Genomic DNA, 25,074 nt, shown 5'->3' on the forward strand with positions numbered 1-25,074 from the left:
GTGTACGACTTTGAAATAAAAATGTTTATTTTGTATTGGTTTCTTAAGCCTTCCTTAAATTGAACAAGAAATGAAAATTCAGCCCTACACCACTTCTTATCCCCCTTACATATTGTTATATAAATGAAGAATTATTGCAGAGAAAAGCATCTTTACTTTTACTGCCATTGCCGTATGCTTTCTGTGAGCAAATACATCTTTCATCACACTAGAGCAAATTGGTGTTTTAAGATGTGTTTTTGAAAGAACTGCATTATGCCTTGAAAGTATATAATAACTATGTTAAACAACTTTATTTTTGCAAAAAATTTGTGCATTTTGTGTTGTCTACTATAGTCACTTTGTATTTAATATGAATTACATACACTTGCTCCATCAGATGAATTTTTGGTGACAAACTTTGAAACTGACAAATGAGAGCTGAGCGGGAATTGTCAAAATACCATAGAGCTATCTGCATATAATGGACATAGAATTTTACAGATCGTGGCCTGCTGGTTTACGTGTAGCAATGTTAGGACATCCAGTGCAAGTTAAGTTTATAGCAAGCACCACAACCTATCTTCCGTGGCTGGTGTAAACAACTTATAGCATATTATTAACCACAATAACGTCCTCTCACTACTTAAACTTTGCCATTAATTTTGTGTTTTCAGAAACACAGTATACATGCAATCCCAAATTTCATTGTAGGGTGCTTTAGAATACAAACCTGAGTATGATCTATTAAAACTAGAAATTACCAAACTGTCGCAATTTTCTCTACAGGACAATGGTGAGGCCTAGTTTACAACGTTCATCTGTCATGGATTGGCCTTAAAACTGAAAATTCAAGAAGATCCATATATGTAAATGAACCCATTTTAAAAAATTCCTGAAATAGCTGCTATTATAACGTGGACAGTTCAATGATTTGGAAGGCATTATGCGATGAATATTAAATTAACTGAACAACTTCTCCTGGGTGAAGCTTACCTTTAGTAAAGGCTACTGATGTCATGGTCTCCATCACCGTTATTTCTTCATAATAATTCCTTAAACTTGTGCTGGGCTTCGCAATCTGACAATTACACCTATAAAGTAATCCCTAGCACAAGGACCTGAGTTTGATCTCTGGTACAAAAAAAAAAAGTAATCCCTCTCCAATTTTAGTTTCTATTATGAGAATTCAAATACATGCAAATTAGCTTCTTTTTTTTTAACTTCTAGAATATCAGTTCCACTCGATTCTACAGAAGATCATTTTGGAAAAAGGAAACTGGGTGTTGGAAGCCTCAAGAGGAAGTTAAAAGGGATTTTCTAGAAATAGATTTTTACAATGGAATCTTTACAAAGATAAAGACTCAAATCCCAAAAACACATGTATGTGGGAAAAGCAATGGATGGAACTGAAAGAGACCAACATACAAGAAGTTACTCAGGCGGGATTGCTAAAAGGTATAATAACCCAGGCTAACAGGAGGGAATGGTGAACAGTGTCCCTCTTCAGCAGCACTGAGGAGGTCATGTGCAGTGATTCTGTGTCACTGAAGCCCAAGCATTCTTTACTCCCCTCATTGTTAGGGCCACTTTCAGGGGAGGAGCTGGGAATCAACAAGTTCTGTTCATGAATGGCTGCTGTCAAGAAATAACACAATAACAAATGTTGGCGGGGTTGTGGGGAGAAAGGAACCCTTCTCCATTGTTGGTGGGAGTGCAGACTAGTGAAACCACTATGGAAATCAATATGGAGATACCTCAAAGAGCTGGGACTAGAGGTTCCATTTGACCCAGCCATCCCTCTGCTGGGTATCTCTCCAAAAGAACTAAACAAATCATAACACAGTGATATATGTGCACCAATGTTTATAGCTGCACAGTTTGTAATAGCTAAAACTTGGAAACAGCCACTTGCCAATCTGTTGGAAACTGGATAAAGAAGATGTGGTTTTTCTATAAAATGGATACTACTCAGCCATAAAGAATGAGAAATTAGAGTCATTCATAGGAAAATGGATACATATTGAGGATATACTCTTAAGTGAAATAAATAAGGCACACATGTGTAAATACTGAATAGTCTCTCTGATGTGAAAAACTATAATAGCACACAAGATTCTAATGGGATAATTAATAGTGTGAAATAGGAAGAAAAGGGCTAAAGGTTTAGGGAAAGTGGGAAGGGTAGGGGAAAGCTAATAAGGGAAAAGGAAAAAACATGAGAAAATGAAAAAATGGAAATAAAGTGTTTGTAAATGGGGAGGGGAGGAGAGGGTGAAGGGAGGGCAGGGACAAGGGGAAAAAATGAGAACCAAGACCTCTCATGTGAAGGTACAGGATCCCAGTAATGAATGCAACTGTATTATATACCTAGATTGTACCAATAAACTCAATAAAAAGAAAAAAAAATTTTAAAAACAAGTTTTGTTCATAAATCACAGAAGCATTAAGCATCTGGTCAAAAGCATAGAAGGAATAGAGATTTTTTTCTTAAAACTTATTATGGGAAAAATGAAAAGCTATTATACAACTATCTGTTTTATACTGTAGAAAGGAGAAAAACTAAAACATTTGTCTTTAAAAGTATATGAAGCTAAGTGAAATGATGTAATGGTCATTACTATACTTTGAAATGTATAAACAAAGATAATTTTATAATAATACGTTATTATAATGTTCTGGCTTTTATTTTGTTTTTGTTAATTCGCATTAGTTTAGTTGCCTGCCTATCAACTGACACATAAAGAAAATGTGGTATGCTTATGCAGTGGAGTAGTATTCAGCCACAAAGAAGAACATGTGCCTGTCATTTGCAGGAAGATGGATACAACTGGAGCTCGCCATGCATACTAAGTGAATAAGTCAGTTGCAGAAAGGCGTGTGTGTTCATCACAGATGAATGGATAAAGAAAATGTGGTATGGATTCATAATGGAGTACTATTCTGCCACAAAGAAATATAAACTTAAGGCATCTGTAAGTTGATACATACAACTTGAAAACATAATAATATAGGTGACATCACATGGTTTATTTTATATGAAAAACTCAGAAAGCTGAGGCAGGGGAGGAAGCATAAAATAGGACATAGATAAATATGAAGGGGGAGATCTTTTTCAAATGGATGAAGGAACGATAGATGAAGGGCAGGGATGGATGAAAATCAAACTAAAAGAAATGTAAGGAGAATTAAGGTGTATTATGTACTGGTAACAACTCCTCATGATCAATCCAATCACTCTGCACTGAAAACATGTGCTAATAAAAGCAAAAACACAGATCTTGCGAGTAGAAGGGCAACTACTAGACAAAAGGAAAGGAATGAGGGAGCAGAGAAGGACGTGTGGGTTGGACATGAAGGAAAGCACCACAATAAACCCATTTTCTGAATAACTGACATAAACAAATGAAAAACAAAAGGGGAAGCAAACATAATGAAAACAGAAAAGTAAAATACTTTATACTCCTATAAAGATATTGATTATGTCTATAACTTACACCTCAGTCTGGAAACTTATTTTTTCAATCATTAACTCAAAACTACTGACCCAGTTTTAACAAACTTTGCAAGCAACTTTCATGATCAAATTTAGTTTCTCACATTTGTCTCTATAGTTTGCAAACTGTAAATGGAAGCAATTTACCCTAGAAGACCACCATCAAATAAGTAGGATTCCTCAGTTGCAAACATTAGTGCTCCAGCCGACCCTGGCAGGGCTGCCCGGGTAATGAGGTCTCCAGGTATTCAGACCCTGCTGTGTTCGCTTTCCACATCCGCTAGGCTTGGTCACGTGATTTGCTTTGGTCAAGGGACTATTTTTCCTCATTGAGTTTACTGGTACATTTTAGGTATACAGTACAGTTACATTCATCATTGGGATCTTGTACCTTCACATGACAGATCTTGGTTCTCATTTTTTCCCCTTGTCCCTGCCCTCTCTTCACCCCTCCACCCTTCCCCCTTTACAAACACTTCATTTCCATTTTTCATTTTCTCATATTTTTTCCTTTTCCCTTATTCGCATTCCCCTACCCTTCCCACTTTCCCTACACCTTTAGCTCCTTTCTTCCTATTTCACATTGTCCATTATATCATTAGGATCTTATGTACTATTATAGTTTTAAGCAGTGAGTGAGCACGAGCTTGTGAAACATTTGCACTTCGAGGGTTTGCTCCTGGCAACTCAGAAATCACCACGCTTGGATGTAGCCTAAGCCGCACCTGCGGAGTAGCTGCAGAGAAGAGGCTCAGAAATACGGGCCCCATTCAAGCCCTTCCAGCTGGGCCTCAGTTTTTGCATAATCCCAAAGATCCTGACAACCTGAATCAATATTAAGCCGGTACAACACTGTTTCTTTACAGTCACTTAGTTTTAAGGTACTTTGTTAAGAAATCATTGAAACTTTTAACAGCGCACACTGGCTTTTGTAGTGCAGATATGCACTCATATGACAAAACATCAGTTATTGTAAAGGCAGGATACTGACAAAAATTATAAAATGATCTCCAACATCGTCATTTAATTTTAACTGCATTTATTAAAAGCATGGTTTCAGTTTAGTTTAAAAACAATAAAATGCATAGCTTGATTAAGTTGGCATAAGTACTATGCATTATTTGATTTTTTTTTTTGCTGGAGTAATATTACAATTAATTTTGACTCTTGCATGCCCCAATCCTTTACTATGTAAAAAACATACTAAAGGAAACTGACAGACATAACGTCAATTTTGGTGTGAAGAACACTTGAAAGCAATGAATCATATGCAATAACGATCTCACTAAGGCTCTCAACAGAAAGTTTTCTATTTGTAGAACACACATATTTATCCAATTTCATTCATAGTTACTAATTAAAATTTTGGGAGACTGTCATGCTTGTATTTATGAGATTCAATTGTTAGTGTTCCTTAGGAATGATCAAATAAAAGAAACAGCATATTATACTATACTTCTATTACTGTATAAATTATAAAATTAGTGCTAAATTCCTATACAGTGAGGAGAAATTTGGCCTTAAATCATTATAATACAGCAATGTAATTTTTGACATGCAAATAAAGAAAAAAAAGCTATAGATTGTCATTTCTGTATTTTTGTGAAAATACAGAAAATACAGAAAAATCTGTGCCAGATTTTTTGTGATGCAGAGAGTAAAAGTAGGGTAGGGTACACTTTTTAATTTTTTTTACAGTAGGGAAATATTAGCAGGCCTAAGACTAAGAGAAAATTTGTAAGATTTGTTCCTGCTTTGTAATTCTGCAAGCCTGTGAAAATGATACGGAATTTAATTATGAGCAGAATAAGGAATGTGTAACCCTCCCCGCCTGCCCCTCAAAAAACCTTGGGAATTTGTCATCCTTATTTCTCATTCGTTTACATTTGTTTTATGTTATTTATAATGCTTTAGGGAAAGCTGCGACTTTTGACAGTTGAACATGAACTGAGAGAGAGAGAGAGAGAGAGAGAGAGAGAGTGAGTGAGACAGAGACAGAGAAGAGGCTGCTGAATTTAGAAATATGAATTTAGTCCAACATAAACAGAAGTGACATTCAAATTCACATAATTTCACAGTAAATGTTGGCACACTGCAGGTGCTCTCTATGTGTGCATGAACATCTACCTTCATCAGGACGTGCCTCACTACAGGTAAAAAGAGTGCATCATTAGTGTCAGCATCGGACAGTGAGCCTGGTTCATCGGTAATGCAGGTTATTTTGAAAGCAAACCAATGGATCTGCTACCTTACATTACAAAAGATTTTGGCCACCACCAACTGTTTACAGTGGTCCCTTTCAGCAGAACTAAGAACTCAGATTACACTATGCCTAAGTCACGGATACCGCGCAGGGTCACATGGACAGAACAAGACAGTAGCAACAACATGTCAACACAATTATTTCTGTTTCTTCAAAGTTACTACTTGCCTCACAGGCAGGATCCATAGTGGGTGAAGCACAGTCACCACTAAACTGGAGGGCTGCCAAGGTGAAATCATTAAACCAGTCTATATGATTTGAACCAATGATTATATCTTACACTCAAAAGGCTGTAACCACTTTGCTCAGTTTAATTTTTCACACGACAATTGTATATGTAAAATACATCTATTCGATTTAGATTCTGAGTTATCAAATAAATGAATTCAACGAAATAAGCTATTTTTTGTTCTTGACCATGGCACACTTCAGGAATATTCACAGCACATAGATTTCCAAGAATCAAAACTAATTTTTTTAAAAAGTTCTCAGCATTTTTTTGTGCTTATCAGTTTTAAGAAAACAAATTAGTGACCTACGATATAAGCTGCTTGGATAATGAACTCTACAGATTCGAAAATTTATTGTAAATCAGAGCACATCCCAGAATATAGGTCGATTTGTTATTGTTTTCTTATGTAGCCCAGTGAAAAAGTGAATGCAACTATAAATAGAAATACGAATGTGAACTTTAAAAAGTCAACATACATGGGTGTATACCACCACACAGAGTATCTTAGATATGAGTGTTTTCAGAGTAACCGTTGGGAATAGTAGGACTCTCTTGCTGGTTATGCACTAATAGCAATGATAGAGTGCTTGAAAAAATACAAAAAAGAGAAAGAGCCAGAAAAAGTTAGTCCAGAGGGAAGCCAGCAAGGTCCAGCAGTTATATGTTCATTCTAAACTGGGAGAAGAGGCAGCAGCCAGGAGAGGCATGGAGATATTGTGAAAGTAGTGAAACATCGCCTCTGGGGTAGGAGGGGGAGAAATGCATACAAATTTAAAGGGCACTAGGAATTTACTCAGATGCCAAAGGGAATCTGTGGAACAATTTATTGGATTTTCTGCATGAGAAATTTAAAGTTCAAATACAGCATCTCTGGGCTTATTGACTGATGTGCTAAATGCACAGGAGATGTGCTTCATGTTTCCACAGATGTATCCGCCATTCTGGAACGAACCCAAACGAGTGTCCCCCACCCACTCCGTGATCATGTGTTCATGATTCATTGAGATACAGAATTCTTTCATTTGAACTCACTGAATGAATAGTGTGTTAACAGAAGGATTCTTGGAGAATGGCTCTCTAACACTCTTAAAAACAGAATACTGTTTTATTTACTATGACATTGTATCTATTTAAGAATCACTGAAGCTCAGTTACCATGCAATACGTTGTTTGCCAAAGCAAGCATCCTACCACTCTGTCACCAATAAAAATTTTTAAATGGGCTAAGGTTGGAGCTCAGCGCAAAGGTCCTGGTTTCAATCTGTAGTTAGGCAGGACGGATAGAAAGAAAGAAGAAAGAAAGAAAGAAAGAAAGAAAGAAAGAAAGAAAGAAAGAAAGGAAGGAAGGAAGGAAGGAAGGAAGGAAGGAAGGAAGGAAGGGGAAGGGAAGGGAAGGGAGGGAAGGGAAGGGAAGGGAAGGGAAGGGAAGGGAAGGGAAGGGAAGGAAGGAAGGAAATGGAACTGCATTCAACACTACTGTAATGGAAGAGATCCAAACCTAGTCTGAGCTCAACTCCACTGAAGGAAGAGCTGAGAAGCTTTCAGAGATGAAGTCTGTTTTGGGTGTGGGTGAATTTCACAGGCCACCTATGTGTCTGACCAAGCTCACCCAAAGGAAAGTAAACTTTCTCACATCTTAATGAGTGGAAAAAATTCTACAACTTGAAGAAAAGCACCTCTGAGCTCAGGCTCCACTGTTCCACTGTGCTTGTGGAGGTAGGGATGTCACTGTCCTCCCTGCGTGGTTTCCAAGGTGTGGCCCTCATTACTGCAAAGGACATTCTATATATAAATAAAATTTACAAGGAGCATTTTTAAAAAGATCCATATCTCAAGCAGACAGAGAAAGGATCTAAAATTATAACTTCCCTTAGGTAAATGCTTTAAGAGAAGGGAGGTCAGGGCTGGAATTTAATTATATTGAGGTGGATGTTAAAGATATCTTGGTCATGTTATCAAAATATTTTGTTTCAGTTTTATATTATGGCTTGGCATACATATCTCTTACTTTTTTCTTTTATTTCATATTGCTCTTCACATTAGTTATTAATATTTGAATGTAGAATTTTTACAATTATAAGTGCAAATACAATCTCATCTCATGGCACAAGTTTACAATTTCTGGATCTATTAATGTTTTTCCTGAATCCACTATACTGAGAGGATTCTAACACTACATTCATCTTCTATTCAAGTTATTCTGAGAAAAATAAACCAAAAGAATCCAAAAACCCAGGTTTCTAACCACCTGGAAGAGATATAGTCTTTATTTGTTTTATCTGCTTTCAGTAATGTACTTGAAGAACAAATTTAATTTTAAGTATAAAATAAGCTGAAAATAAAATCTTTCATTAAGCAATGTAAAAAAATCAAATAGAATGTTTTTCTTTTTCCTAATGTAAAGTTTCTCTCTAGGTATAAAATACCTAGATATATTGTATTATGGGGATAAAAGTTACCCTTAAAATAATTTTTAAACAAAAATTACATTAACAGGAAGTTGAAACCTTGTCATTGCCATCAGTTATAAAATCTACTCCATTCTAGTCTTATCTATAGTAGCCACACTCAATTTCCTTAGTTGACTCTGCTTTTCTCCTTGCTAGCAATGTCTAAAAGGAATACCTGGGGTATCAAAGTGGAGTGTGGGACAGGCCAGAAGCCTCTCCCTCCACACAAGGCTCTCTGCTACCCTCCTTCACATATCCTATCCAAAGAGAACAACCCTTTCTTGGAGCTTTTCCCAGCTGTACCTGTGAGAGGTGTCACAGGACATGTTATACAGTTAAGCTTTGCAGAAGCATGGCAAAAGTGGAGATGGAGAAACTGGATTCTGAAACAGTATCTAGCCCAAAGTAGTTCTTTACTTATCACTTGTAGAATGGATGAACAGACTGATAGGATGAAACTTAGAAGAAAACTTCAATTAATACTTTAAGCACAGTCAGCTGCCTGTCCGGGACCACCTAGTGGGTGCACGATCTCCTGGACTGTGCACCACCAGATCCAGTTAGGAAGGAAAATGAGGATGTCTATGAGTCATTAGAAACTCAAAAGCTAAAACACAACTATATCAGGAAGATTTAAGTAATACTCAGAAATTAAAGGACAACCCAACAACAAAAATAAAAATGAGAAAACACTTAAGCAAGACACAAAGACAGATTTCCAGTTCACCAATGGCAAACAGTAGGACAAATGAGGATGAAAAGTCTTATAGTGAACCAGCAGGACACCCTGGACCCATAGCACAGGAGGTAACAAAACAGATCAATCAGCCTCTAGAAAAATTCAAATCAGAAATAATTTCCCAGTTAACCATAGAGATCATGAGCAAAATGGAAGTCATGATTCGAGACTCTAGAACAGAAACTCACAAAAAAATAGATGAGCTCAAGACCATGATAGAAGCCATGAAGACTCAGCATAAGAAAGAAATGGAAACAATGAATGCCCAACAGAGGAAAGAAATGGAATCCATAAAACAGATTCAAACAGATATCCAGGAGATTAAAAACTCTATTGAAAGTGTACACAACAGAATAAAAGATTGTGAAGATAGAATTTCAGACATAGAAGATAGGATCGCAGTCAGTGACTGTGAAAAAAGAGGTCTCTCAAAAACAGTAAAGGATCATGAAAAATCAATCCAACAACTTCTAGACGATGCAAAGAAGAATAACATAAGACTGATAGGAATTCATGAAAAAGCAGGAGTAAACACAAATGACCTAAAAAACTCTTCACAGAATTAATGACAGAAAACTTCCCAAACAGAAGGGAAGAATTAGACATACAGATAAGTGAGGCATATAGAACTCCAACTAGCCACGATAGTTGAGAACTCCAACTTCCCACCTGGGAAGGAACATGCTTCTTAGCAGCTCCCAGCTGCAGACTGGTCCCAAATCTCTCCAGTATATCCAAATATCCCAGCACAAGGAATGTGCAGTTTCTGTAGAGAGATTCTACAGATGGAGAAAATTTCTTGCAGAATTATTCAGTTATGTAACATAAAAAGGTGCCATGAAATCATTTGAAGGTATGCAGAAGAGTACATTTGAAATAAGGATAAGTGTAAATAAAATATCAAAAAATAAACAATGTATCTTTTCCATAATTCAAAAGGACATAGACCCTGCATAGGTATAGGAATTTCCTTCCTGTAACACATTAACTGTGATGGTGCTTACCAAATCACTTTGGGAACCATTGTTCCTGACTTTACAATTTTTTGTTTGGATTCTACCAAGTCTATAACTATATTCTTTATTTTCATGAACAGTTTCTTTTTCACTCAAACTATCCATTATCTAATTATCTATCCTTAGCCTGAAGGATGTAATAAGTACCAAGAAGCAGCTGTAACTTTAACCACTTGAGAAGCTTAATATCATTTTGTGAAAATCAGTAAAATTTTGATTTATTTTAATCTCTTATCGATCATTGTATAAATTTTTCTAGAAATGTTTTTACTACAAGCCTCTGACAGGGCTTTATTTTTTCTTTCTTCCTTCCTATTCTGTAGCTTACTTGGACTTACTTCCTGGGAAACCAAGGAGCCAGGTGTTGCAGTAAACCATGAGGAGAGCAACAAAAGTCTCAGAATCCTCGTCATCTTTGGTGATGTCTCTGGCTTCCCTCTTAGAATTCTATAAGGGCATTGCTGGTCCTGCCAACTGAATGGCCAATTCATCAACAGCGCTGACTGCTTTCTTGGGGTGAGGATGTCATGGGGAAGAGGAGGTAGTGGCACACCTGTCTGGCCTCCTTGGGTCCACAGAGACACCAGCGCTCTGGGTCCTCATCCTTTTATGACAACCACCCTTAACTCTTCTGAGCTAAAGCCTCTGCCCACCTTGGACATCAGTATGGAACCATGCTTGGGACACTTTATGATACAATAGGCATCCTGCACCCCAAAACTGTAACACATGATACAAACATCAGATAAAATCCTTTCGAACCATAAATGAGCCTTGAGTCTACAGGCCCCTAGTAGGAACATTTATAGAGCATTTTACTACTGTATTTGTGTAACTCAAAAGTCAGCTTGCCATTAAAAATTTTGGAAATGGATTGAAATAATACAAAAAAGGATGCACTTTATTAAGGAACATCTTAAGAAATTACTGAGGATTCACAAATGACAAATATGTTTAATGAAAGGAGTGCAGATCTATTAAAATGGAGCACAATAGATGAGAGCAGATGCACAGACAGATCGGAGATAATCCTGGACAACTTTCTTTAGACCTGGTATTTTAAGAACATCCTGTTTTTGTAAATAGACAAGATGCACCAGTCACGATAATATAAAAAATAAACTCAATCTGTCTCAAGTTTTACCTGCATTAAAGAGTTTAATATGTTCACCTATCCTAGTTCATTGCTACTCTTCCCGGTTTTGTACATGTGGAAACACAGTCTTAAGAGACTAAATATCCTGAGTTTATACAATGAGCAAGAGGAGAGGCACATTTTCTAACCCAGGGAGTGGGGTTCCAGAACCTATACTTTTAAGAACTGAAGTATTCTGTCTCCTGGATCTTACAGACAATAGACTGTGTGGTGAGAGAAACCTGAGTGCAAGAGGTGAGAGGGAAGGAATTGTGTTAATACCATGCAGACTGCGGTAGCCTGATTTCAGAGATAATCAGAAGTTATGGATAAGGGAAGTATCAGTCTCAGGTTGGAGCAATTGTGATGCTCTTTATTATGATTATAAGCTCAGGAAGAAAAGAGCATTGTCTGTAGAGGTAGCGAATTACACTCCGAGCAAGGTAAATTTTATGGTATACAGGGTATCCACATACCGACACCCAGGTGGCACTGGTGCACACAGAGCAGACCTCTAGAATGATTTGAGTTGAATAGTTTTGAGACTATTTGGTTTGTACATGATCTGGTTTGTATTGAGGACAGATATACCCTGAAGAAGGAATTCCATTTAAATGGTTAAGTAAAGTGGGGCAAGCTTATGTGAAGTTGGGACATAATTGGATGAACAACAGTGGAAGTGGGTGGGATATAACAGAGTTAAACCGATAACGGGGATGCTAAAAAATGGGAGATTGCTCCTAAATTGGCACGATGATTATCGACTGCTAATTTAGAGAATAGAAACATAGCTAAATTGGGTACATTCCACAAGGCAAATCATGGTGGGAGTTCCAGACTAGAGTGCAACACAGGCTGGGCAGTGAATGCACCCATTGAACAACCTCTGAGCAACCCACAGTTATGAATAACCCTTGTTTGAACCAAAGTGCACTGTGTTTTCCTCTATGTCAGAAGACCTGGTAGCAGGTAGTAATTATGCATTCCAAATCAAGGACTTTCCTGTAGTGTTCATTACCAATCTCATCCAACATATCAAAAATATCAGATGAAGATCCATAATTTATTGATCATTATTGTTATGGCTTATATTTAGATATCTTTCCAAACCCACATGAAGCCACAGTGGGGGTTTGGGGAGTACCTGAATCTGAATGTATGATACCGGATCAGTCTATTGCTTGGTTTAGCATAGTTCTGGGTATGAGTGATGGACTTACAGAAGAAGGAAACTGCCCTGGATGTAGGTGGCACCAACCAATAGACACAGAACCTAGATGGGATAAAATCAGAAAGAAGAGGGAAAACTCTGCTTCCTGTTTGCCCTGCCATGGACTGCTTCTTCTCTGCCACCCTGTCTTGGAGCCAACCAACTATAGACTGAATCCTCTACAAACTGTGAGCTAAAATAAATTCTCCTCCTTCAACTTGTAGGTATTGGGTATTTTGTTCCAGTAATGAGAAAGTAAGACAATTGTCATGTATCCACAATGGCTGCATATGCTACGCTGAGGCAAAACTATGAGTTTTTTTAACAGCAGGAACAACATCTTAAGGCAGAAACAGCATCTAGTATTTCACACCTTCTGGGCCACTGGCCAGCAAAAGGAGTGGATGAGAAGGTACAGTGTTCAGGGTTCAGGGAATGCTGCTTTCTGGGGAGTCTCCTGGTTTTAAGAGAAAGTTGCAAGCAAATAGACTTTCTTTATCTTGACTTTCAGAGGTTAAATATTTTTGGATGGAGCAAGGACTACTTTGTCATAAAAACTTCTGAAAGAATATCAGAAAACTCTTTTTTTTAACCTATGCCAATGTTCATCTGTGTGTAACCTTACAGAAGTCACTTTTGACTCTATAATTCAATGTTTCCAATTTTAAAGCAGGAATAGTGCTTTGTTTCTCTCCTGTTGATACTGTAAGGTTTCATAAAATTTTCACAACATGGTACAAATACAGACAGCTAAGAAATATAAGGTATATAAATTCTCTCCACAAATTAAGTTTTTTAACCAAACTTGACATTTTCTATGTACTTAATTTTAAATTGAGGATGACTCCTACAAATTTAAAGGGCACATTTAATGTTTTCCTCACAAAAAAAAAAATATTGGAGGAAATACAAAACCATCCTTCAGATTCTTTATTCACTTTGGAAGCGTATTCTATAAAAGAAAATATATTCTACACTCCCAAAGAGAATGCCAGAAGAATGAGTAAAGCAGTCTTGCTGATCCTACCTTTTATATCAACAACAAGAGGAATAAACCTTCACGCTTTCAACCAGTTGTGAATACAGGAAAGCAACTGGGGCCTCGAATCTTCTTTCATCACCTCAGGGTGTGACATGATTATTCAGGAAAAATCAAATTGACTTTATAACTTCAGAAAGATACATCTACAAAGAAAAGAATTGAAATGAAAAACTGTAAATTACACTTTTCTACTTGAGCAGGCCAAATAATTCACCTTGACCTCAGGAGTACTCAAAGATGCAGCATGTTTTGTGGAAAAAAGGACTAAAGTTAAGTGGCACCAGTCAAAAGGGTTTCATTATTCTTTATATTTACCTTTTCCCCCATTTCATTATTAGAATTCTAAGAAGTATCCTGAAAAACTATACATATATATATATATATATATAGAGAGAGAGAGAGAGAGAGAGAGTGACCCCTCACATGACTAAAATTATATTTGCATCTAACACAATCTTGAAAAATTACTACAATAATGAATTTATTGAATTACCATTAAGTCTATAGTTCATATCATATGTAAAAATAATGAGATTGATTAAAAACTGTGGTTCTAAAGTGGTCTGCATGGAAATAATGTTTATTGGAAAACAATTGCCCTTATTTTCACATTCTAAATATCATATATTGTGAGTGTTCCAATAGCAGTTCATAGACGTTTAAGAGAATTTCAACTCTTTCTCTGGAGAGCAGGTAAGAAGTGCAATTTAAAATTTACCACAACACTTGTTGATGGAAGTGTAAGAACTTGGATTCAGAGCCATTTGCATCCATGAGTGAGATTACAAAAAGGAACACTACCCTCTTCCATTTTCACTGTCACCTCTTCCAAGACTGAGTGACTTGCTTGAGGAAATTCTTAAATTATAGCCTCAAATAATTTAACACTGCCCTCTAGAGGCATGATAATAGCATTAAATTTGTTCCTTCTGGTGAAGTTTTATTAAATTTTATTGCCCTAAATTTAAAAGAGCAACTTTTTGAAAACCCACAAAAGGGTAACTAACATACTTTCTAAAAGTTACATCAGTTTCAAATCTCACCGGGAAATACCACATTGTGCTTAAGAAATTTAATAAAGCTCGCTAGATTAATATTTCCCCTAAAATTAATCTTGCAATGAATTCTAAACCAGTAGCCAAGTGGCGGTCTGTACAATGAGGGGGCCCTACTCGTGTGGCTTTTCTATGAAATCCTGAAAATCGTTAATTGAATTCCCCTAACACAGCTGACCCACCCCCAAAAAACTCATCCTTTAAATTTACATCAAAACTTTGGAAAGTGAGAAATATTTCTTTCCACCTAAAATAAAAAAGTAAAGCAGCAAAAAAAAAAAAAAAAAAAAAAAAAAAAAAAAAAAAAAAAAGAAATGATAAAGCAGAAAACTAAAAACACTCTCTAACTCATGAGTAATAGGTAATTTGCTTAATACAAGAGTCATTGAAGAAGAAAAATAAAGACTATTTTTAGAATAGAATACTTGGTAGGCTTTTATGAATAAGTAGGCTAAGCAAAGAAAATATGGATTTCTCATAACAACATTATGGGATATAATCAAACAGAAGAGGATAAGCAAGTGTTTGGGATTTGTGTGAGAAAAAAATCCAAATAGCACAGAAATCCATTAAAGTTTGAAAATTAAGCACTTTTAAGTGCTCTTATAAATCCTCTGGACTTTGGAGGGCTAAAAGATGGCCATGGGATTCTTATTTTGAAAGAAAAAAATTTTTGTATAGATCTGAAAGAAAACTTTTTAATTCCTCATTTCTTTATCAGGAAATGGAGTATGATATTCAATACCTTGCATGTTGATCACCACAAGGCTATTTGGAATAAAATGTAGGATCTATGTCCTCCAATGAGAACAATTTTTTGAAATGTTTGTGTTGAATATGTTTGTTGTTAACAAAGTCATAATAAATTACTAAACCTACCACATTACATAGCAACTTTAAAGAAAGGAAAATTCTAGTTAAAGCAAATGAATTCATGGTTATCTGTAAAACAAGTTATTAGCACTCATATTTCCATCTTGTGTGTAATAAATGATCCACTTTCATAGCTTAGAAGCCTATAATTTTACTATATCAGTAAATATGCACAGATTGGAGAATAATTATGAAAAAAGCACTGAGTTAAACTTGTCAAATTCAAGCAATTTGTACTAAAACAGGTTTATAATGAGAAAAATTTATTTCTATTTATAAATACGGTCTTATTCATATATAGGTTATGTAGCAAATATAATGTTAAGTTTAATATTATAGACAATTTAAACAATTTTCCAAAAGGTAAAGAATAAAGTGTTTAATCAAAAATACAAAGTTATTGAATTAATTGAATGAGAATTTGGAAACAAAGTAAATTTATTTGCAGAAATGCTCTGAATTTTGGTTTAAATATTGAATTTTATGGAGAAACACGCAGGCAATACAAAATGTGTACGTTGCAAGTATAATTAAAAATTTTGCTAGTTCTCTAGAGGCGTAATGAAGTGATGCATACAACCACTATACGATTGCGTTGATAGGAAGAGTGGGGTACAAAGACAGGTGTGCAGTGTTGTTACACACAAACAATTTGAAAAGTGTCTCACACAGAGCAGGAAGTGAGAAACCAGAGATAAAATCTGAGTGTGTATCCCTTACTCGATATGTTCATACATCTCAGGATATTCTTAAAGGGATTATGAATACTTCCATCAAGACAGTCTATGATTTTCCAAAATAATTCTTAAAACTAATGAAAACTTTTGGAGTGAAGCTGCTTCCAGCAACCATCTCATCTGAATGAGAGGACATATTTCAGCAGTCAACCAAGGAAAGCTCATTTTAAAATTGAAATAGACTTCCACTTCCACATACCAAAAGAAATAAAGACGGCGATTATCAAGGCTGTGTATTTAAGGGCGCCGTGACTGGTGTTGATGTATTTTTTTTATTTGAAATTTTCATTGATCAGTTATTGAAAGAAAGACATATGATGGCATTTCAAAATTAGTGTTAGAAATAAGCACTAAGATAAAGTGTTAATTCTGGAGTGATGCTTCAGATACTGCAAATATATTTTTCCAATTTTAAACAACATGTAAGTGAATTTTTTTAAAATTTAGCACATAGAAGAATGAAAAGTTTTGTTTGCTTTTAGGCAGCCATTATTTGTGTGATACATTTCTTTTCAAATTTAGTGTGCTCTTATGATCTTAATGTAAATTTACCCCTCCATGTTCTAGTTACTAAGAAATGAGACTGTTCAATCAAATGAATAAGTAACATGCAATATTTTAAAGGAAAATTGAAGTACATTTTCCATATCATTAAATTTTGAAATATTCTATTATAAAAGATAATCTTTCTGAACTTTTGGCAATGAATGAAAACTCGTCAAATTTTTCTAGCTATGAATTATTGTAGTAAAGTAGGAATTAGAAAAATCTCTGGATTACATTTTTATAAAAGCAAAAACACAAGACAAAAAGTTTACAATTATATACGTAGATAATGTTGATCATTTTACTTTTTAGAGAAACAATATGCATTTTTAATGTTTGCAGTTATTAAAACCTATAGAAGTCAATTACTTTAATCTATCTCAAATTCACTGGTTCTTGATTTGAGCACAAACATATAACAGATAACTGTCAGATAAGAGTTTATTTTAAAGCAGATCTGCATCTCTATATAAAAATCAAAAGATCTGATTTATAGTCCTGCAATTTGTATTTTTAAAAACAACTTAAGATAGCATTGTTGCAAAATTCTGAAGCTTCACTTGAAAAATGCTGCATTTCTTTCCTTACTCACCTAAAGGCACAGATCTTTAAATCAATATATCCCAAGCTATCATTCAACTTTTTCATTAATATCAGTCATTATAGACTCCTTCTACCACGCCATCCTCCAAATGTTGCAGACTATGAATCTCTCTTTATTATAGAACTGGGGTAATGTGATTATAAAAGATGAGAAATCCTTTGCCAGGCCATCTACAAGCTTGACAGCCAGGAATATGAGTGGCCTGGCTCAGTGAAAGTGTGGAGCTTGAGCCCAGAGGTAGGTTGAGGGCTGCTGCTAAGTCCTAGATGAAAGTTCTGATGTCCAAGAGCAGGATAAGAGTGTATTCCGGCTCCAAGAGCAAGAGTCAGTGATTCACCTCTCTGCTGCTGTGTCTCCCCAAAAATAAGACCTACTGAAAAATAAGCATTGGCCATTACCATGGTGAGGCTAGTGTTAGGCAGAAGACTATGCTTTTGCTGGGGTTTACTCTGCAATGGCAGGTAAGGGAAGGCAATGGGGACTGGAATTTTTTTATCCTTAGTTTCCATTTGGGTCTCATTTTGGGGAAAACACAATGCTTTTGTTCCATTCAGGCTCCCCGTCAGTTGGATGGAGCCACCAACATGGAGGACAGACCTTTCCTACTGAACTTGCCCATGCATAGAGGCATAGACAGATTATGGCTTACCATTTCTGTAAGTAGCTCTTATACAGTCAAATTCACACTTATACTTAAGCACAGATAGCTAAATATGCAATTTGCTTTTCTGAATGATATTGTAACAATGCTGTTTGGCTTATTTAAAACTTCAGCTCATAGGTCTAGGAAACCTTCCCTTCGTCACTGATTTCCTCTTACCCCAACAGCACTTGATTGGTCCTCTCTTAAAGATCTCTTTCTCTTGACTTCTGTGAAATTACTGTGTCCTACTTTTACATTTTTAACACTGCAAAGATCTTGTCATTCTCTTTGCCTCATCATTTATTTCATCCAAGCTTTTATTTTTTGTTGTATTTCTCAACCTCCTTCCCTCTCTTCTTCTCCTCTGTTCCCCTCCTCTCTCCTTTCCTTCCCTCCTCTTCCTCTTCTTTCTTCTTTCTCTCTCCCCTTCCCCCCTCCCCTTGAATGTGGTTCTTTTATTAAATAAAAAAACTCCTTTTACCAGATTTCTTGCTTGATATCAGCCTTATAAAATGTATACTGATCCTCTCAATTTATATAAAACACAGACACCTTTCATTTACTATGATCTAAATGCATTATTCCTCCTATATCATTTTTTTCTTCTCAATTTCCATTGTGCATGGATGCCCCTACCATCTCTCCATAGCAGGAACAACTGTAGACTCTTCTTTTTCAATTCTTCTCTGTGACATCCAGTGTTCTCCAGAGAAATAGAGCCAGCAAGATGTGTATATAGAAATAAAATCAATTTTAAGTAAATAGCTCATCATCGCAAGTCCAAACTCTTCAGGGTATGCCAACAGGCTGAGACCCAGGGTTGAGTGCAGTCTGATTCCAAAGGTGATTTTCTGGTAGGATTTTCTCTTCATCCAGGAAGCAAAACGTTTTCATTCAAATTCCTCAACTGAATGAGGCCCATGTACACTTTACAAGGCAATCTGTTTTACTCAATTCCTTGGTTAAAAGTTAATCTCAGCTAAAATGTACTTTGAAAAAAAAAATCTTACATGGTTCCTAAACAAATACTTATATACTGTAACCATCATAATTCCTCACCATAAAATTGGTCATCATCCCTTACTTATTTTACCTCTTGATATCTATCAGCTTCTTTTGCTGTCTCCATCCATCCACTCACTACTGGTGTAAGCCCAGACTATGCTTTCCAGTTTTGACTATTGCAATAGTCTCAAAATTTCTTCTCAAATATTTTTTCTCCAAATCTATTCTCCACATGAATTAAATTGACCACAAGAGTATTCCTTCTAAAATACTTTACAGATGATCCTCAACCTAGGATAGGATTGTTTCCAAGAAACATTTTGAATTGAACAAAGATCAAAAATTTCATACTGAACTCACCAAGGTCTTACCTTAGCCTAACCTGTCTCACACAGGCTAAGAACACTCACATAAGCCTAGAGTTGAGCTAAATCATCCAGCAGAAAGCATATTTCTCACTCCAGTGCTGACCGTCTCATGTACTAACTGTTCTGAAAGTGAAAACACAGTGGTGTGTGGACAGCTCCCACACCACTGTAAAATCCAGAATCACAAGTGAAACTATCAAAACATGGGGATCATGTGTGTCCCAATTAGGTTTACACCATGTTTTAAATTGTTGCATAGCTTCCTTTACTTTCTGAATAATGCAGCCTCAGAAGTGTGATACACAACTTCCTCATAATTTGGTTTCTGAACTTCACCATCTTTTCCTCACTCCACTCTTTTACAGCCCCAGTGCTCTGGATGTACTGAATCATCTGTCATTTGATGAGCTGTTCATGTTCCCACACATTTACAAGTGAAAATCCAGTGTTTCTTGGTTCCATCAGGAGTTATTACGTTTTTAGACTCAACAAAATCATAATTTCCAGGAAGTCTTCTCTGGCATCATAAGGCTTACATGACTACAGCCTTATTACATCATTGGAGGGACCAATGCTCTAGAATCGTTGGAGTTAATATGCAAAAACTTTAAAACAGAGTCACACATATAGCAAGTGCTCTGATACTATATTATACTGTATTATTTTTAAGTGACAAATATTTATGGTGTGCTATATTATATATTATGATGTAAATAATATTATGGAATGGCTGAATTAAGCAAATTAACATTACCTAGCATACTTATCTTTTTATGGTGAAAGTGTTTAAAATCTATCCTCAGCATTTTTTCAATATAAAAAACATTATTAAATGTTTCTATCAAAATTCATAACAGATCTCTTGAAGTTGTATTCCTCCTATTTAACTGGACTTTTGTATTCAGTGACCAATGTCCTACCAGTTCCCCAATCCATCTTGTCTGTAGTTAACTACTTCTTCATTCCATTTTTGATTCAACTTTTTCACCCTCCACATATAAGTGAGCTCATGCTGTATTTGTCTTTTTGTGAGTGGCTCATTATCTTACCATAATTCCCTATCACTTTGACCATGTTCATAAACATGACAGAATTTCCATCTTAAGACTAAAGTGTAGTCTACTTTGTATATGTGCCAAAATTTCTTTATCCATTCATCTATTATTAAATGCAGGTTGTTTGCATATCTTGGCTATATTGAATAATGTAGCAATGAACATAAAAGTGCAGATATATCTTCAACTTACTGATTTCATACCCTTTGAACTGAGACCCACAAGTGCATTGATTTGTTGCCTATTTGCATGCATTCATTTGAAAAATGCCCTCTACCCACTTTTTAAATTTAATTATATTTTTTCTCACTATTGAATCATTTGAGTGCCTTATATATTTTTAATATAAAACTCTTGTAAGACATATGGTTTGCAAATATTTTATCCCTCTCTTAAATTGCATCTTTACTCTGCCAATTGCTTATTTGGCTATGCAGAGGTTTTTTGTTTAATACAATTCCATTCATCTACTTTATCTGGCATTATTATTAAATTAATATTAGTATTTACAGCATTCACACTAAATTGTAATTGCTGGCTGATCTACCTATTGCTCAAATAAATACAGTACAAGTTAATAATTTTTATCATTCCTTATTATTCCTTACAACTTTCTACATATAAGAAATAAATCTGAGGGCAGCAGAATGATCAGCAGCAGAGAAAGAACCTCTCTGATATTTGGAATCAGATGCTGGACTATATCAATGTGATTAAGAGAAGGAAGAAGAGAGTGGGTGCCTGGGACCCAGCAAGGATCTGAAAAGAGAATTAGAGCCCACAGAGATAGTAAATAGAGGGACTACAACTCTGAGGAGGAAGTGACAAGCAACAGTTTCTCCCTGAGCCCTGGCTGACAGTGTGGGAGAGGCTGCTTGAACTTCCTGTGACTACTGGTAATCCCAGAGGCCTCCACAGAGAATTCCACCAGTACAATGGAGGAGTGGAACTCTGTGGATGGCATGGCTGGTGAGTTATTCAGGTTCAGGCATCCCCCCACGCCCAGACAAGGAGGATTGGCCAGTAGCCATTTTGAAAAGAGACCAATGGAAGTCAGAACTCAGGGCAGCTCTAGGATGAATCCATCTAGCAGCCCTAAGGGTCAAACTGAGTTCACACTACCAGGAATTACTCAGAGTATTTCAGGCTGAAAAAAACTCAGGTCCTGGCCTCATAGCAAGAAACCAGAAGCAGCCTGAACTTCAGTGGAACTAAAGGCCCAAGTTTGCTGGGATTTTCCAACAATGCCATAATTCTACTGATGACATGCTGGAATCAATAAACATAGACCTGGGCTCTGTCTACCCTCTCTGTCCATCAGTGACAGCAGAGAGAACTCTGAAGTGGACTTTCTTTCTGCTTTTCTTTCTTTCTTTGCACTAAAATTTTTTTATTTTGATATTTTTCTTTTTCTCTTTTTTTGATCATTCTTGTTTTTATGAGTGAGAACATTGTTTCTAGATTTTTGTCTTTTCTTGCTTCTCTTTCTTCCTTCTCTTTTTGTCTTCATTAATTCTCAAAGTTTGTATAATCTTATTTTGTTCTCCAGCCCTGCTCCTAATCCCTTTGTCTTCTTTTCTCTATTTTTTCCCCTAACCTCTTTTAAATTTTCTCCCCTGAAAGTCAAATTATGTGTTTACTCTATACAATTCTTCTGGTTACTTTTAGATTTGGTTATATAATTATAAATCCTGTTCATATGGGTAACACAGGGGGTTTAGCTCAGTGGCACCATGCCTGCCTCACAAACTCAAGGAACTGAGTTCCATCTCTGCACCGAAAAAAAACGTTATCACAGTCTGTCATTTCCTAGGGTGTATGTGATGTTATTATTATTACTGATTGTACTACCTTAGCCAAGGTGACATAAATGCTCTAATCAGTTGATCTTCCTTGAATGCAAAGATTGAGGTTGCCTGAAGGTCAAACAATACCATAAGCTAGTGCCAAATAACCAAGGGCTAGGCCAAAGAGGCAGTAATGTTTCCTTCTCAATATGTTGAAGAGGTAGGATCTTGCAAAAGACTCAAAACCCAAAAACCAGTTATGCCTCAAAGATATCCCTGGTAAGTAGTCATTTCCTAAGGGTTCCCAATACTAGCAATGAATATATCTACCACTAACAATTTATAAGTATCAATTGATTCACAAGGAATTGGTAAATGACATGCACAGAGAGATACAGAATGGAAGTAAAACAATAAAAGATTTATTTTGTCAACAAAAGGCCAATCAAACCCAAAAGCAGTGCCAGAGATCAACCCTGTACTGGGTTGCAGCTTCTTCTTTTATAGGTTTTACAGCTATGATCTCAGTCAGGTGGTTACATTTCATTTCCTCATTTCACATTACCCATGCACAAATTACAGTAACAAGACAGTTAACTTTAACTCAGATGTAACAATTCCGTGTAGTTAGGGAGTTTACCTTAAGATTCATCTAGCTATCTATTCTAGTGCACAGGAAAGGGGTGTTCAGTGTCAAGGATGAGGACAGATGTCCCATTTCATGGTCAATGCCTCCAGTGCCTGTTAATTTTGAAGTTAGAAACAGCAGAAGTCATTTTACATTTTAGTAACGTTTTGTAGGTATTTAGTTTGTTTACAAAAGTTCTTTGTATCACAATGAAGGAATAAACTAAAAGAAAAACATAGAAAATGAGAAAATACAGACACACATGCAACCCCAACCTTCTAGCTCACTAAAGGCAAACCCCAAGGGAGAATGAGGTGGAACAATTAAAAAGCCACCCACCTGGGCTCTCTGAAGTGGTAACAGCAGAAGTATCAGCAAATTAATAGGGCTCTAGAATACAGTCATAAATAATTTATCAGATAACTTCAGAGATGATGACTATAATGAAGGGAATGGTTAGTGAATCTAGAGAAGTTACAGATTTTTAAAGGAGCTTAGGAAAATGATGGAAGTAATGAATACCCAATATAGGAAAGAAATGGAATCCATGAAACAAATTTAATAAGATATCCAGGAGATTAAAAATTCTGTTGAAAGCATATGCAGTGGAATGAACAAATTGAAGACAGAATATCAGATCTAGAGGACAAGATTATGGTTGGTAATCAGGAACAAGAAAATTTCTTAAAAATATCAATGAACCATGGAAAATCAATCCAACAGGCCCTAGATGATGCAATGAAGAACAACATAAGTAGATGGAAGTCAATGAAAAAGTAGGAGGTAGCACAAACATATTAAATATCTGTTAACAGAAGTAATGGCAGAAATCGCTTCTCTGCCTTTTGGCTAAGATCAGAAAACATACCAAGCATGGAAAAAGAATTTGACATACATATAAATGAGGCTTATAGAACTCCAATTAGCCATGACCCAAAACTTCTACTCCAAGATGTATAATAGTCAAGATTCCAGAAATTTAACATAAGATTAGAGGATTAAAAGCCATTAGAGAAAGGAAACAAATCATATATAAAAGAAAGCCCATCAGAAATATAGCATACTTGTCAACACAAATTCTTTAGTCAAGGACAGCTTAGAGTAAAATATTGCAAGCCCAAAAGGAAAACAACCTCCAAACCAGATTGATGTAACCTACAAAATTATCTTTCAAAACTGCAGGAAAATAAGGAACTTTCATTACAAAGAACACCTGAAGAAATTAAAGACCACCAAATCAGCATTCTAAAATGTTCTGAAGGGCATTCTAGAAAGAAATAATGAAGACTACAACTCCATGAATGACAACTATATGAAGCCTAGCAGAATGAATCCACCAGGCAACACTAGTAATTAAACAGAAAAAAAAAAGAAAGGGAACAAACAATAGAAAAATAACATGACATAGATAAGTCAATATATATGATATATAAATATAGATCAGTTATAATCAACTATGTAAATGGTCTCAATTCACCAATTAGAAGGGACTTGCAGAATGAATCAAGAAACAAGGTCCAACAATATGCTGCATACAAGAAACACATTTGAACTCAAAAAGCAATTCACAGACTAAAAGCCAAAGGATGGACAACTACTCCATTTGATAGTATCTTGGAAAAAACCAGGGGTAGCTGTTCTTTGGGCCTACAAAGTGGATCAAGCCAAGATGGATTGAGACAGACAAAGGTCACTACAACCTCTTGGAACCATCCTAGAGGAAGAGATAACAATCATAAATATATATATACACCAAATACTTATGCACCTAACTATATAAAACAAATATTAACAGACATGAAAAATCAAATAAGCTCTAATACAACAGGAATTGGGAAACTCAATACTCCACTTTCACAAATAGATCAACTAGACAAAGCAGCAAGAAAGAAATGCCAGAAATGACCAAACTTTTGAACTAATGGACTCAGTAGATATCTAGTAGATATCTCAGTAGAATGTTCCATCTCATAACATCAGAATACACATTTTTCTCAGCTGCAGATTGGATGTTCTCCAATATAGGCCACTTATTGGTTCATAGAAAATGCTTAAATAAATGCAAAGGGATTGAAATTATTCCTTACATATTATTAGATCATAGTGTAATGAAATTGAAATCCAATAGTTAAAGAAACCAGAAGAACTTCATTAACATGGGGAAATTAAACAACATCCTTATGAATAACCAATGGGTCACAGATATAAGTA

Source organism: Fukomys damarensis, unplaced genomic scaffold, assembly GCF_012274545.1.
Source record: "Fukomys damarensis isolate Sample0158 unplaced genomic scaffold, DMR_v1.0_HiC HiC_scaffold_3, whole genome shotgun sequence".
NCBI lineage: Eukaryota > Metazoa > Chordata > Mammalia > Rodentia > Bathyergidae > Fukomys > Fukomys damarensis.